This window comes from Cyclopterus lumpus, chromosome 10 (assembly GCF_009769545.1).
Source record: "Cyclopterus lumpus isolate fCycLum1 chromosome 10, fCycLum1.pri, whole genome shotgun sequence".
NCBI lineage: Eukaryota > Metazoa > Chordata > Actinopteri > Perciformes > Cyclopteridae > Cyclopterus > Cyclopterus lumpus.
In genome coordinates this window covers 10,847,811-10,862,744 of record NC_046975.1, presented here as the reverse complement: position 1 = coordinate 10,862,744, position 14,934 = coordinate 10,847,811, and positions in this window count along the sequence as shown.

The following is a 14,934-nucleotide window of genomic DNA, read 5'->3' as shown; positions in this document are numbered from 1 at the left end:
GATATGCACATGTGTAAATCAGGTTACTCCTGTTGGGGCTTACATCACTAACCCTGTTCTCACTTCAGAGAGCTGCTACTTTATCACTACTCAAGCAACAAAGCAACCTCAGGGGCAACATCATTTCAATTCATCAACCTATCACATACTGTATGTGCAATTGCCCACAGTAGCTGATTTTTAAAAATGGAGGTACCCATATGGTGCTGTGAGTTAGCAATGGAATATCACTATACTCCACTGATAACACATATACTCACAGTAGGCTTTGATATCGGCACTGCATGTCATTTCACCCTTAGCATAAATATGCAATATCAAACAAACTTTAAATTCACTGTTTTGTGTGATGGGTAAAAAATGGTGTGTTACAACTGGGGCTAACTTAAAGGAAAGCACTGCCTAGATCTGTTTGCCATTGTAAAACTTTTTGTCCAATGTTGTCATTATGTGTTGGATCGATGATGTTGTGTAGGTAGAGTAAATAATGCTCATGGTTATTTGACTTGATTGTAAGTGTGCAAAAAAGCTAATAAATGGGTTCAAATGGTAATTATTCTTTCCTGCAATCTTAGTAGACTGTGTAATCTTCAGTAGGCTACAATTAGATCGAACACGGAAATTCCAGTTTCTTTCAAGCTGGGTCCTATTTTGATAATTGTCCGATCAACAAGTCTCTCCCCCTGACAGCAAGAGTCCAATCACAGACTTAGCAACCATAACTAAAAGGCCTGACAAGCTGTAACTATATATTTCTTGAACTTTAAAAAGTCCACCGGAGATTCAACTGAGACGTTAGCTTAATTAGTCAGCTAGCTAGCTAACAGTTGCTGGCTAGAAAACATATAACGTAGCTCTCTGGATTCATGGCACAGGCATATATAATAAAATGAGTGATGGATAAATTATAATTATAATATTGTGCATACTGGTCTGGAAAATGTAAACTTATTTGCCAGATGTACAATATGTTTTTTTATTATTTTTTAAAGTTCCTTCTGTCAAATCTCCCCAACGGAGGTGGTGGATGCAAAGTTAGCATAACGTATTAGTCAAAATTGCCACAATTATGAAAACAAGGTTGAAAACTCCCTATGTTTTCCTTTAGGTGACAGCAGTATGTTCACATGTTCCTCTGGAGGTGAAATGATTTTTCATGTTCACAGAATCATTTGGATGAGATTATTTGTATTTTTCAGACTATGTGCTGAAAACAAAAGCATCTTGCTCACCATCACCACCACTTGCCAAGCAACTCCACAAAAAACTGGCTTCATTGACAAAGTGAAATAGATCCCTCCTTGTTGACATTTCAATGTGTGCCTCATACTTTTGGGAGTATCTCAAAGAAAGCAGGAAGAGAACCATAACTGTGCATCACAAGCCCCATTTATAGAGAGCACTATTTTTAGCCAACAGATTTCTGCAGTGTGGCCACATTGCATCCATAAGGAGCAAAGCTTGGGGACCGTATTGCTGCAACCCCCAAAACAGCCTGTGTGATGATAGATGAAGAGCTGCTTCTCTTTTGGGACAGAGAGTGTCCTCCAACACAAGTTCAAAGGAAAACACTTTGTTGTGGCTCTGTGATACATTTTGCTCCATGTGCATAAATGCGCATGACAGAGACATATAAGCCTCTCTACCTTTGAATGCAAACTGAAACCTATAAGCCTAGTCAGAAAAAGGCAGCAACCCATATGTTACAAAAAACCAGTAACAAAGTCTATTTAAAGTCTCTATTTAGCTTCTATTTAACAAAGAAGAGATATGTGTTAGGATGTGAATGGACTTCCAGAAACTCATAAAAAAATAGCATTAGATTCTTAATACTCCAGCAGAGAATAGAATAGGAGAACCTTGAAGGGGAAGGTGACATAATGAATTAGTCAGGGATAGTGGCCTCTCCTCCGCTCTGCACCCGAAACCCATATCTCTTCCTCTCAGCCTCCATTCAATAGTAACACAGCCAAGAATCTCTCAGTTTGAAAGCCCATGCCCCTTTCCCCGTCTTTGAAAACCAGATCTGCTTCGTCTTGCACTTAGCACGTTCTGAATCCTAATACCCCAATGGAAAATCGATGAATCTGTTTTTGCACATCAAATGCACAGAACATCACGGCGTAGCCTGACCTGGCCTGGCTCAGGTGACCTTGCTGGCCTATCCCACAGAACCACCTGAACACTGCCGTTGACAATCTGCTTTCCTTACAGATCAATAGCCTCAGATCCTGCCCTGGCCTTACAGTCTTTATAGACGGTCGATAAGCAACATCCTCCTCTAGGATGTAAAGTAACATTACATCTTCAATCAAAAAACATCACTGCCATCGCTAACCGACTTCAATTACCCGGCAGGGTTGCCTGCAGGCCTTGCATTTCCCACAACTGCTTTGTTTAGCATGAGACAGGTCTGACAGCATGATTACAGCCCTTGCATTAGAACATTACTGTGAAGCCTGAGAGTGGGAGAATTACCCTGCTTATCAGATATTAGGCGACCAGAAAAGACAGTTATTCACACATGGAATAATAGAGGCATGATGTAAAACGAAGCAAACAGGATTTTATTTTTGATACATTGAATATAAGGATTATACTCTGTATTATGCAAGGTTTAGAGGAGACTGTAATTCCCTTCTGTTGTAATATTATAAATCCGAGGTGATAACTGGTGTTATTGTTGCAGTGTGGAAGATCAATGTGGAGGAGCTACACATCGAGGCAGGAACAGGATCATTTCTGCTAAGCTTTGCATCTGGACTAGAAAGCATGCAATTTATCTCTTTCCTTAAAAAACATACTCTTACTGGGAGAGGTCACGTTGCCTGCAGCACATCTCCACAAATATCCAAGACCAACATGTTTTTCTGCTCACTCATCTAAATTTAGATTACTGTCATTTCAGGAAGTGAATGGAAAGGTGGCGGACTAACTGGGAGACTTAAGATCTGTCTCCCGGGCTTCACAACTTTTTGTCATTTGCATATTTGTCCGCCATGGTGGCATAACAAGAGTATTCCCATCCGTCAATTTTCATTAAATAGACTAAAATGCAAATGTTTTTGGCTCATGGAAAATCTTAAAGTACCTCAAACTGGTTTTCCCAGATAACACTTTTTTAATTTTAATGGGAAGACAGCACTGGTAGGAGGCCCCGGGGAAGACCAAGGACACGCTGGAGGGATTATATCTCCCGGCTGGCCTTGGAACGCCTCGGGATCCCCCAGAATGAGCTGGAAAGTGTTGCGGGTGAGAGGGAGGCCTGGGTCGGCCTGCTGAACCTGCTGCCACCGCGACTCGACCCCGGATAAGAGGGTGATAATGGATGGATGGATGGATGGGAAGACAGCACAGTCACAGCACAACATTGACATTCTTGTGTCACAATCCTGTGGCCAAGTTTTCCCATTTGTGTTACAACATTTATTTATTTGTTAACATGTATTGAATAGACTTTTATGACTGTTATCAGGGTCAATCTCTCCTTTTTAAGCCACATTGTGCTCAAAGCTGTGGGTTTTACTAAACCGACTTTGTGCTCTTTCATGAAGAGGCTGCAGGGACGTAGTTAGAGAAATGAAAGCCAATTTACAGCCTTAGAGTACATTTGGGGTCTTACTCTGGCCAATGTGTGGACATACCGATGGAACATATTACAAATGAGTCCAGGGGAATAAATGACAAAATCACAGTGAACGTCGTCCCCGTCACGCCCTGCAGAAAATTGGGAGCGATATCACACAAACACACACACACACACACACACACACACACACACACACACACACACACACACACACACACACACACACACACACACACACACACAGGGAGGTACAAACATGCACATTACGCCTCTGGCCAGCATCTTCTTTCATCTCATCCCCACTTCACCTCATTTTTCTGCCTTTCACATCACATCATGATCAGTTATTGGATGCATTCCTTGAAGAAATGTTAGCTTTTAAAAACATTTTTATTTGAAATTACCATTAACATACTCAACTTTAAAACACTTTAAACTCTTTAAACTCTGAGGGAAAACATACACACAATGAAGACGATGGTTCACCCAAACTACAAAAGTCATGCGTGAGTTGTCCCATTTTGAGATATGTGTCTCTAAGATTTCTTCTGCCTCCTCCCCCAGTACAACAGGGGTGAAAACACTTGTGTTTGTCTTGCTCAGAGCACTGAAATATGTGTTTAAAAATGCAACAAAACATCTCTTTCATCGAACAGTGTCCTAGTTACTCTGGAAAGAATTTCTCCGGTTTCTTTGGTACTACTTTATACTGAAGAAATAGTTCCCTTGAAAACGGTTGACAGACAGTTTTGTAGATTATTCAGGATAACAAGAGACTGACTCCTGCAGTGACAGCTGTCAATCAATAGTGCTGACGTCAGCAGGCATGGTGTCCACAGAGAGTCTACCTTCTGCACTCCTTTGGCGCCCTATCTCAGCTATCAGCTCACTGCCCTGGCGCCAGCACTGAGGCACAACAACGAACACACAATCATTTATCTCTGTAGACATCCGCTGTCAGCATTGCAGTTAGTTATATGTACTGTCTTATCTGTGCAGCTCTACACATTGATCTGGGATCCATCCAGCTTTTCTGTCAAGAAAGAGAGGAAGAATGAGGGTGCAATGGAGAGGCCAGGCCACTGCCTTGTCATGAGGTCAGTCAAGTGAACTTGAAGCTCCATAGCATTTGCGCAGGTGTACTTAATGTATTTTTTTTAAAGCGTTTCCTCTTGTCAGCTGTAAGGAGGCTGATTTACAGCCAAAGTGTCTTCCACTCGTCATTTTCCCCCTCATTACCTTATCCCTTTTCTCAAGGACTGCTCTGGAGAATATACAGGCTCAATTAAGCTGTTCTGACCGGAAATCCCATTGCTCATAAATCACCTCCAAGGGCTACTGATCAGCGCCGGTACACCGCAGCGTAAAGGAGCTCAATGGTGTGTGCTACTGAGCAGGGCAGCAGCCAATATAAATCAATGGAAGAGTACAGAGTATATAGCAGAAGATAACATACTGTACAACACTGTATCGTAAATCTGGAAAATAATCACTGATAGTCTGTGAACTGTGATATCAGACAATGAATACAGCGGGACAGGTAAACAGTTATGATGTTATGGGACAATGGACAAGGACTTACACTCACCTTTTTATGTCAGCTAGGGGGATGAAATTATTGGCAAGGGCTTTTTATACTTTGAATTTTATGATGGAGTTTGCTATACAGGAGATATCACTTTTCTATTGAGACGGATTTTGTACGGTCAAAATGTGCTGTGCTCAGCTAATGTGTCGGCCTATTAAATAATGAGAAGGGGAACATTGTCTTAATTCCTCCCAACATTTTCCAAGCACTGCGCAATTAGAATTGCATGCCCAAACTATACCTTGAGGTGTCTTTGCTTTTAAAACATCTTCAAATAGCTTAAGAGCACTAACCCATTTTACCATAAAAGCGAGATAAAGACTGTTAATTTATTTCATGCCTTTTAACGAGGACCTAGGGAGAAACCCTGTTCTAAATACATTACAGAGCTATTACTGTATAAGCAAATAATCTCAGTATTTGAGAATTTAATTTGACTGCAAGGAAAATGAGGGGTTTCAGGTTTAATAAAACAAATCTGGGCGTAAAATAACCTTAAAGAATATAAATCTTTGTTGGAAATTTGGTCTGCTGATTTTTCTGTAATTGAAATGAGTTTCATCTTGGAGCGTTTCAGTCATCTCGGCTGCAGATGACGATCATGTGGCACACAGTGAGAAATATTCTGTCTCTCTGTCACAATTCTTTGAGTGTAATCCAATCTATTTTCAGTGGTAATCTGTTGTTTTAAAAGGAGGGGAGGCGGGGGGAGGGGTGTACTGCACTACACAACAGAAGCTGCTTATTAATGCCAAATACATTTATTTCCCTGCCACACTCAGTAAACACAATTCTATTCTCTGGAGAAGTAGTTATCTCATTGTCACCTTCCAGTGCAGGACTGCAGGATGTGTTTTCTAGGGGTAACATCGTATTTCTGTATAAAGCTGAGGGCATTATGCATCTAAGAAACCCCTGATGTTACACATGATGCACCAGATTAATCCTCCCAGAGATTAAGTGTAGCACACAGATGGTGGGCATGTTGCATCCACATCAACTGACCTGCTACCATTGCTCTGTGATTATCAAAAGTGCACTAAACATATCTGCACAGATTACTTAAAAGCACATCAGGACTGAAAACATGACATTCAGGCCATAAAAGCTGCATGTGAATGTTTTAGTGTTTGCTGTGGTGGGTTAAAATAAAGCATTAATGTTCTCAGGTCAGTTTATGTCAAAAACAACAATGAACACAGTCAAATAAAGTTATAGTGCCTAAACTAGAAACAGCCTGTGGAGAGAAAGAAATACAACTCTTGTATGGACCAAGTTTGTGCACATCCAGGCAAAGATACCACATGCAAGACATACAGAAATACTGCAGGGCACAAAAGAGGTCTGATCTAGAATCATAGGGAAGTAAAATGTACTTAAAATATAATGAAATACTTAACTGAAATTCGCAACACGTTTGGTGTGAACGCAGCATTAGTCTTGTTTCAGTCTACAGCCATGCTAGCGACTCTGTGAGGCTGTACTGGAGAGTGGTGACAACATTCAGTACCATTGTGGTCACAATGACAATGTGCTGATGTTTAGCAGGTATTTCAATCAGGGAGAGACCAGTTAGATAAAGAAAGGATGCATGTTTATTGTTAACAGATGATATGAAATTATGAAGTCTCAGAGTCTTTGGCGCTTGGACTCTGCGGGGAGATTTGCAATTGAGGGCCGACTGCCCCGATCAGCAATGAGATAGATCCCCCCGTGGAGTCCGGACCTGGTGGTGGCTGATGAGCTGATGGAATGATGAGTTGATGAGGCTGATGGATCCGTGGAGACTGGGCAGAGATGGGGAGGTGGAGGGGTGCGTAACAGCAGCATGAAATAACTGAAGGTAGAGAGACAGTCACATTTAAATGAGACAGCAGCAAGATGATTGGCTAACCATGTCATTGTTTCCGTGTGCTTATTGGATAGAGGGGATCAGCTGATCTGCGCAGCTGGTGTCATGATTGACTGCGCAGAACAATGACAGCAAGTAAACAATGAGTGAGCATGCATGAGGAATGATTGGCAGGAATGTGAGGAATAGATGGCGGGCTGAGGGGTATGGTCTTCCTGTCTGAACTTGCGCTAGAGCTCCATATGTTGACATGGACCATGTTCACCATCTTAGTTTAGCATGTTAGCATACTAATATCAGCAACATTAGCTAAATAGCATCAAACACAAAGTACATTGGAATATTTTGGTCATAAACCAAAGTATTGGAAACAATGAACTGTTGCCCTGATGATGATGCTAGAGAAATGTGAAATATGGAGATGAACAAAGTTTGCACTAATGTTGTGTGTATGATGAGGGCAGAACGGGAAAGGTCAGGGGATCACCACAATCAGTAGGATTTATCCTCTGGAGACCATTGAATGTCATCAAATTATAATTGACTGACTTGTACTCGTGATATACAAGTATTTTTAAAATCCTGGCAGTGGCTACAGTATCATCTGTAGTCTTTTTCATTGTGAAAAAAGTAAATGGCTGTTTGTGAGTGTAAGGTAAATAACACAAGGCTGAGCAGATGTTGTTTCTGGTGTAGCAGTGAACGTGTTAAGACCCCTGTGCTCTCATTAATCTCAATTGGCCTATGTCACCACTCAGAAGGAAAGGCAAGATTACTCCTATCCCCGACCTCAGACTCTCATTTAGCCATATACCTCAAGTCATTATTCAGCCATCATAGGAAAGCCACAAAACAAATGGTATTTGCCTCAAAAGCCAAATTACCTCAGGGGGAGGGAGGGACAGGAGGCCAAGAGACGGGAAAAGGAAGTGGGGTATAAACAAGAGTTTGAAAACTCATCATGGAGCTGCAGCACGCTCACTTCCACTGCCAGTGTCAGGCTGTCATCTGTCATCTGAGAACATGACAAATGGCTGAAATGAGCTTGAGAAGGATTTGACACAGATGTCTGACATCACCATCTAATCCTTCACATGCAAGCTGGAAACGCCACGATGGCATGGATTTGATTGCTATGGCACAAACTCAAAAATAATCCTGCAGACCCTGAAAGCCTGGGTGATTGGTTTTGATTTTGATTGTGGCATTAAATCACGGCCTGCTTCCACACCAAAGAATGACTGATTTCCAAATTAGGGCACTGTTGATTAGTCACCCTCAGTCTATCACAGTCTATCACACAATCAAAGAGCTTACTCGTGTGGTTTTAACCTACAATCTTCTTACACAGCTGAACCAAAGCCTCAAGAGTAATACTGATTAAATCTGCTCTGTCTATCATTTGTTTTAATGCATCAAGTCTCATTTTGCTGGGTGAAATATTAACATCTGCAAAGTTACAAAAGGTCATGTTCAAGTAAGTGAAGTCAAGGTGAGAGAGGAGTAAGGTCAAGTGTGTTAAGGCAACTGGGTGCAGACGCAGAGTGATACTGAGCTGCCCATGTGTGTGTGTGTGTGTGTGTGTGTGTGTGTGTGTGTGTGATAAATCCACAGTTTGGGTGCCAGCCATGAGTCAGGTACAGTTCTGCTGAGTGATGAACTTTAGATAAAGGAGACTACAGACCTGGCCAAGCAGGTGCCGAGATCCTCGAGAAAATAGAGACGAGACTCACATCCGGGATGAAGAACACCTCACAGGATCTTCTTTTGGAAAATAACACACCTGGTGTTTAGAAATCCGTGTGTCAGTCTTCTACCAGACTACTTTGCAGAACTTACTAAGACACTCAAACCATGACAGAAAGTGAGTATGACAAAATAGTGTTCAGTTACTGCTGCTGAATGCGTGTTGCGCGTGTGTATGCGTGCGTGCGTGTGAGCGAGAGAGAGAGAGAGAGCCTTGAGCACATAGCAAAGCACTCTAAGGGACATGTGACATTTCTTGGTTTTGTGCGCCATACAGATTATGTCCAGTTTGTGTCCACGGTGCAACAGGAGTTGTGATCTGGCGTCTTGATGGCATTCACCTTAATCACTTCTGACACACTTTTCATCGCTGCCATGACTGCGACGTCCAATCTCTATCGAACGATGTCACAGCATAGTGACGCTTGACTGACAGAAGAGCTTTACTAGTATTTCAATATTTCCAAATTAAATGTTCACATATTTAAATATATATTCATCTTTTCTTGCATCTTCAACCTTCATTTTTCCAATCATCCATTGTACATCAGCCCAACAGGTAAGTTCCAAAATAATATCATTTTGCTTGAGCGCTGTACCTCAGATGTGTTTTGTTAATGGATGTGCATGAATAACGATGAGGCAGAGAGAGAAAGGAAAAGGTTGCATAACCTATTTTGAATGCTCCGAGTCTTTCTCCAAAATTGATACCAAGCAAACAGTGTGACACATGTATCTGCCTACTGAATGGAAATTAGACACACAAAAGCGCATCAAAGGGTGATTGAGGGGGTTCGTTCCACAGCAGATGAGTGAAAGAAAGTCGGCCAGTCATTTCAGATGTGAATTACTTTCATCATCCGCACACATGCGGCAGGCCATAATAATCATGTTATTCCATTTACTTTGTGAAAGAGAATTTTCTTGTTCACAGAGTCTGGAGGGACGATAAATAGAGGCCACTTTCTTATTCATAGGCCATGCAGCATACATGCGCCTGCTTGATTTGTGTCCTTCATGGAAAAGAGCCAAATCGTTGTCTGCAATGCTGTTCCACCTTTGAATTGATGCTCTGCAGAATAACAATTTCAAAAGCCTTTTGAGGTGTTGCTCTAATTAAAAGACAAAACCAATAAAAAACAAAGTCCATCTCTCAATACTTACTGTGACACTCACTTGTTCCTACAATCATCTAATTAATACATAGTTTAATTTATAAAAAAGGTTTATTGATTTCCTAAAACCGCCGGCTATTGTAGTTTTTTTTAATCAAATGTTCAAAAAAACGATATAATATATTTGCTGTGGATTAATACCCATTTGGTGCTCGTGAAAATAAACCACAGCGCCTATATTCTTCATAATAAAAGGAACCAGCAGAGCATCCCAACAAATTACGTCCACATTGGACAATTCTGCACATCACAATTCACATCCAAAGCCAAGATTCAGGAAACGGTGTTCCTCTCATGTAGTGAGGCGAAAGTAAGGGTGTGTAGTTGCTCGTCCTAACCATACCATAAACCAGATTTAATTAACCAACTACAATCTTTTCCTAACATTAAACCAAACTTGTTTCAACATGCACAGATGTTGCAAACATGGGAAGAAAAAAAAAGGTTAGTATTGCATCACTTCCGGTGTTTTGCAGAATCCTCCATCATTGATGTTCTTGTCTTGGTGATTGAAGGAACATGTCACCAATTCAATTCAGCAATGGTGAGTAGTTTCTGGACAACAGAGGAAAAAACTTAGTCTTTAGCTTCACTCTCGCTCTCTCTTTCTTTTACACTATTTTGCCAAAATATTATATATAGACAATTCAAATTAATATTAATATCCTTTTTACCACCAGATCTTCTTTATTTGAAATGGATATAAACTGTTGTAGGCTGCACGGTGGTGTAGTGGCTAGCACTGTCGCCTCACAGCAAGAGGGCCGCGGGTTCAATTCCCGGTCGGAGCGGTCCTTCTGTGTGGAGTTTGCATGTTCTCCCCGTGGCAGCGTGGGTTCTCTCCGGGCTCTCCGGCTTCCTCCCACAGTCCAAAGACATGCTGCAGGTTAATTGATCTCTAAATTGCCCATAGGTGTGAATGTGAGAGTGAATGGTTGTATGTCCCTACATGTGCCCTCGATGGACTGGTGGCCTGTCCAGGGTGTCCCCTGCCTTTGCCCTATGTCAGCTGGGATAGGCTCCAGCGCCCCCGTGACCCTAATGAGGATAAGCGGTATTGAAAATGGATGGATGGATGGATGGATAAACTGTTGTGTTCTTCTCAAATAATTGGATCCAAGAATGGTGGGACATCAACTTCACATTCTCAGGACTGTGCCACAGTGTTCTAGCTTCCCACCAGGTTGGATAATGGACCGTAGTGAAGAGGAGCGGTGTCCTGTTTCAGACACACAAGGCCTGATTCAGACACTAAGAAAAGTAGGAAAATAGAGAGAGGGGTAACAACAGCCACTCTGTGAGAGGGAGGAGAGCACAGGCCTGAAAGAGGAGAGAGGGGAGACGCAATGGTAGTCCCAAAGGAAGTGAAGAGGCAGCTGGCTTAGAGGTGTGCGCGTCCTATTTTTAGTATCCCTCATGCACATCTCCAACTCAAACAGCTGCTGGAGCATTTGCACACCAAAATACTTCAGCACCATCGCTCTTGCAGACAAAAAAAGACCCCAATGCAACTGAAAATCTTAAACTTTACTCTGGCTCAGGTGTTTCAACTCAAAGCCAAGGGCCCGCCCTGCAGCACCGCTTCTCTCAGGTTGTCTTTTTAGTTATGTTGAGTTACTTCTACACACCATCACAAAAGTGAGAATTGGCGTAATGCCACATGACCCAGAGTGCTGCTGTTGCACACCGCCTGCAGACGGACAGGTAAGACAGCTGTAAAAAGCATTGGTCCCAAGTGGGTAATGGGACCCAACAGGCTAAGAGAGCAGGCTAAGACGTCACTCTGGTGTCTTCTGAAAAACGCATAAATGCATGTTGTTTATTTTTGCAGGCTTTGGAGCAAAGACAGAATAGCATAGCAGTATTTGTTTCCTGAAGAAACACTGAGACACTTTGACACTGTACAAAATATTCAATGCATTAAATTCTTCAGGAAGTCCTAAAATATACCTCAATAATGGCTCCAGACTGAACAAGGGCATCTACTTGAAAACAATTAATGTTTTATTGGTAGAATGGATGCATCTGATGCATAGAAGAAGAAAATGAGGAAAATGTTCTGAAGCCAAGCCTGATTTAGCAATGACTGAAACAATTTCAGAACCGAGATAATAAGCGCCTACATACGTAGGTAGAGAAGCACCTTAGTGCGTTACCCAGAAGTAAGAAAAGAGGTTGTTTCATTTATTTATCAAATATGAAATATTTATAGGTTTCAATCTGCTAGCAGAGGAGGACTGGGCAGAACAAACTGTGGTGAAAGAATCTCAAAGTTGCTTTGGATGTTAATGTGAGCGTCTGGTGGAGGCCGCCTGCTGCTGTGAATACATGTTTGTCCCCAGTCACATTACCAGGCTTTCAACCAGTCATGACTGATCCATTAACATACCACTCCTTTGTGAGCTGGACTTCAGTCTTTGAGACATTAGGAGTGGACACCTCCCCTGCATGAAAGGTGAAGTGTCTGCATATACAACTGCAGATGTTCCGGTTGAGCCAGTTTGACTGGAATAATGTGTTTTCCCTCGTAACAGTCAGCCACACCTCGCATGTTTACTTTGTAAGAGAAAGCTGGCATTTATTGAAGCTATTCAACACATATTTCAGAGAAGAATGAGAAACAACAGGACTGACTCACTAGGTTTTGGGTGGAGGATTAGTTCCCGCTGAAAAAGAGAAGTTCATTACGTGGCTTTGATGCACACTAAAGTGCTGTTCGATCTTTGGTTAATCCTCATCAAACTGCTGCACAAGGATTATCCATCTTGACTGACACCTTGTTCAAATTAAACTGCTGAAACACATCCGTGTACACTTTAAAGCACATCAGCACTCATACGTAGAGAAAGAAATCAAAAAAGAGGGAACAGCAATGTTGAGACAGATCACATTCAATGAGTTATCAGCCCTCTCTGAGAAAGACAGCATTTTAAATAAAACATGAAAGCTGAAGAAGACGGCACTCCTCCCGATCCTGCAACTTGTGACAAGCCATGATATTCTGAGAGACAGCACACTAAGCTGAGAGGCATCCATGGGGAAACCCTTCACTCCCCATCAGATAGACTATGTATCAGAACCATCAAACACAGGCCCTCATCCCACAACATCTGAGGCTCCTCACTGGAAGCCAGACTGACCGCCGGGCTGTAAGAAGCTGATAAGCACTTATGCACTGACTTCCTCTGTGCACTTCCTCCTCCGTATCTCTGATTGGATGACAGAAGATCCATCTCTCGCAGATGGGAGCTACAGTCATCAAGAAGTTATCTTTAAATCCATAAAAAACATTACCCAGACAGAACTAAAATCAGGTCCTGTTTAGGCTCTTTTTCTCTGCCAAAGCCATTAAACTGTAAGAGGCTTGAGAGGAAGGGCCTGTATCAACATTGATATGAACATGTAAATAAGTCATGTCCAATATCTCTCTATCTCTGTCTCTCTCACTCTCTCTCACTCTCTCTCTACCTCTCTCGCTCTCACACTCTCTCTCTCACTCTCTCTCTCACTCCCCCCTCTCTCTCTCTCTCTCTCTCCCGCTCACTCTCTCTCTCACTCCCCCCCCCCCCCCCCCCCTCTCTCTCTGTAAAAGCTGTATGCACATTTTTAGAATTCCCCGAGTTCTGCTGACGTGAAGAAAGAGATGAAAGATTCATGCTTGTTTAAAAAATTCAAACAGATGTCCTGAACTTTCGTTACATAAAGCCAATGTGGATACATTATTTAGTCTTGGGATACAAGAAAGGGAATGTGGGGTGTGTACCGTGCACAGGAAATCCAAACAATAATAAAGCAAATGGATACACCCCGTGAGTAGGAAAACAATCAATAACAGTGACTGCTTTTCATCTGCAGCAAAGAATAATACGATCTCAAATTCATGTTTATTTTCTTTTGCTCAGTAGTTCCCAGTAGGCTTGATGTGCTGACAATTGCAGGTGAAGTTGCAGAGCTGGTCAGGGAATGCACCAGCAGAGGGAGACCATGTCACATGACAGTGCTGCAAACACTGCTGTAGCTTATATTTCCCCTTTTCTGAACATTTTTTATAATAAAAAGGGTACTCACAAAAAATTATAGAAATAGTGGGATGTATAAATACACCTAAACTATTAGGCTATAAGACTGAATAATGTAGGGGGTTGGACCTACTTAATGTAAAACATCCCTTCAAAACGTTTTATATTTATCATTATTTAAGATCTAGTTTAGCAACTTCTAAATTGTTGTCTTGAGATATATACGAGTTTTATAATTATTTTAATGATGATTATTATTATTTTTACAACAGTCTTTATCAAAGTAAAATATGTTGTAAATGTAAGAGCTATTAAGGGTTGAACTCTGAGAGTGCAGTCAAGTTGGAGAAACGGTGTTAAAACCCAAAGGACACCTCTCTGTAACCATAGTGATGTTAACAACAAGCTACAACCTTAAACACCTTAATTTGACCAAAACGGGCCTCTGGGCTGGACGAATAACATTGGTCTCAATGAGCCCAGGGACCGTCTGCAAAGTGCAATCCGGAAAATACATAATACACAAATATTCAATAGATTCACAGTAATAAAGTGTAGGATAACCAAAAACATTTCATACATCAATGGGCTCCCCCTTGTTGTACTATAGCTGTTGTTTTGAAGAAATGTGATTTTGAATAATTATTATGAATTATTTTGAATATTTTATGGAAACAATATTCAATAGCTTCACTGTAATAAAGTGTAGAATGATACAAATAATGTCATACATCCATGGGCTCATTCAATTCAATTCAATTCAATTCAGTTTATTTTGTATAGCCCAATATCACAAATCACAAATTTGCCTCAGAGGGCTTTACAATCTGTACACATACGACATCCCTGTCCCAGGACCTCACATCGGATCAGGAAAAACTCCCAAGAAATAGAAAAAAACCTTTCACAGGGAAAAAGGGAAGAAACCTTCAAGAGAGCAAAAGAGGAGGATCCCTCTCCCCGGA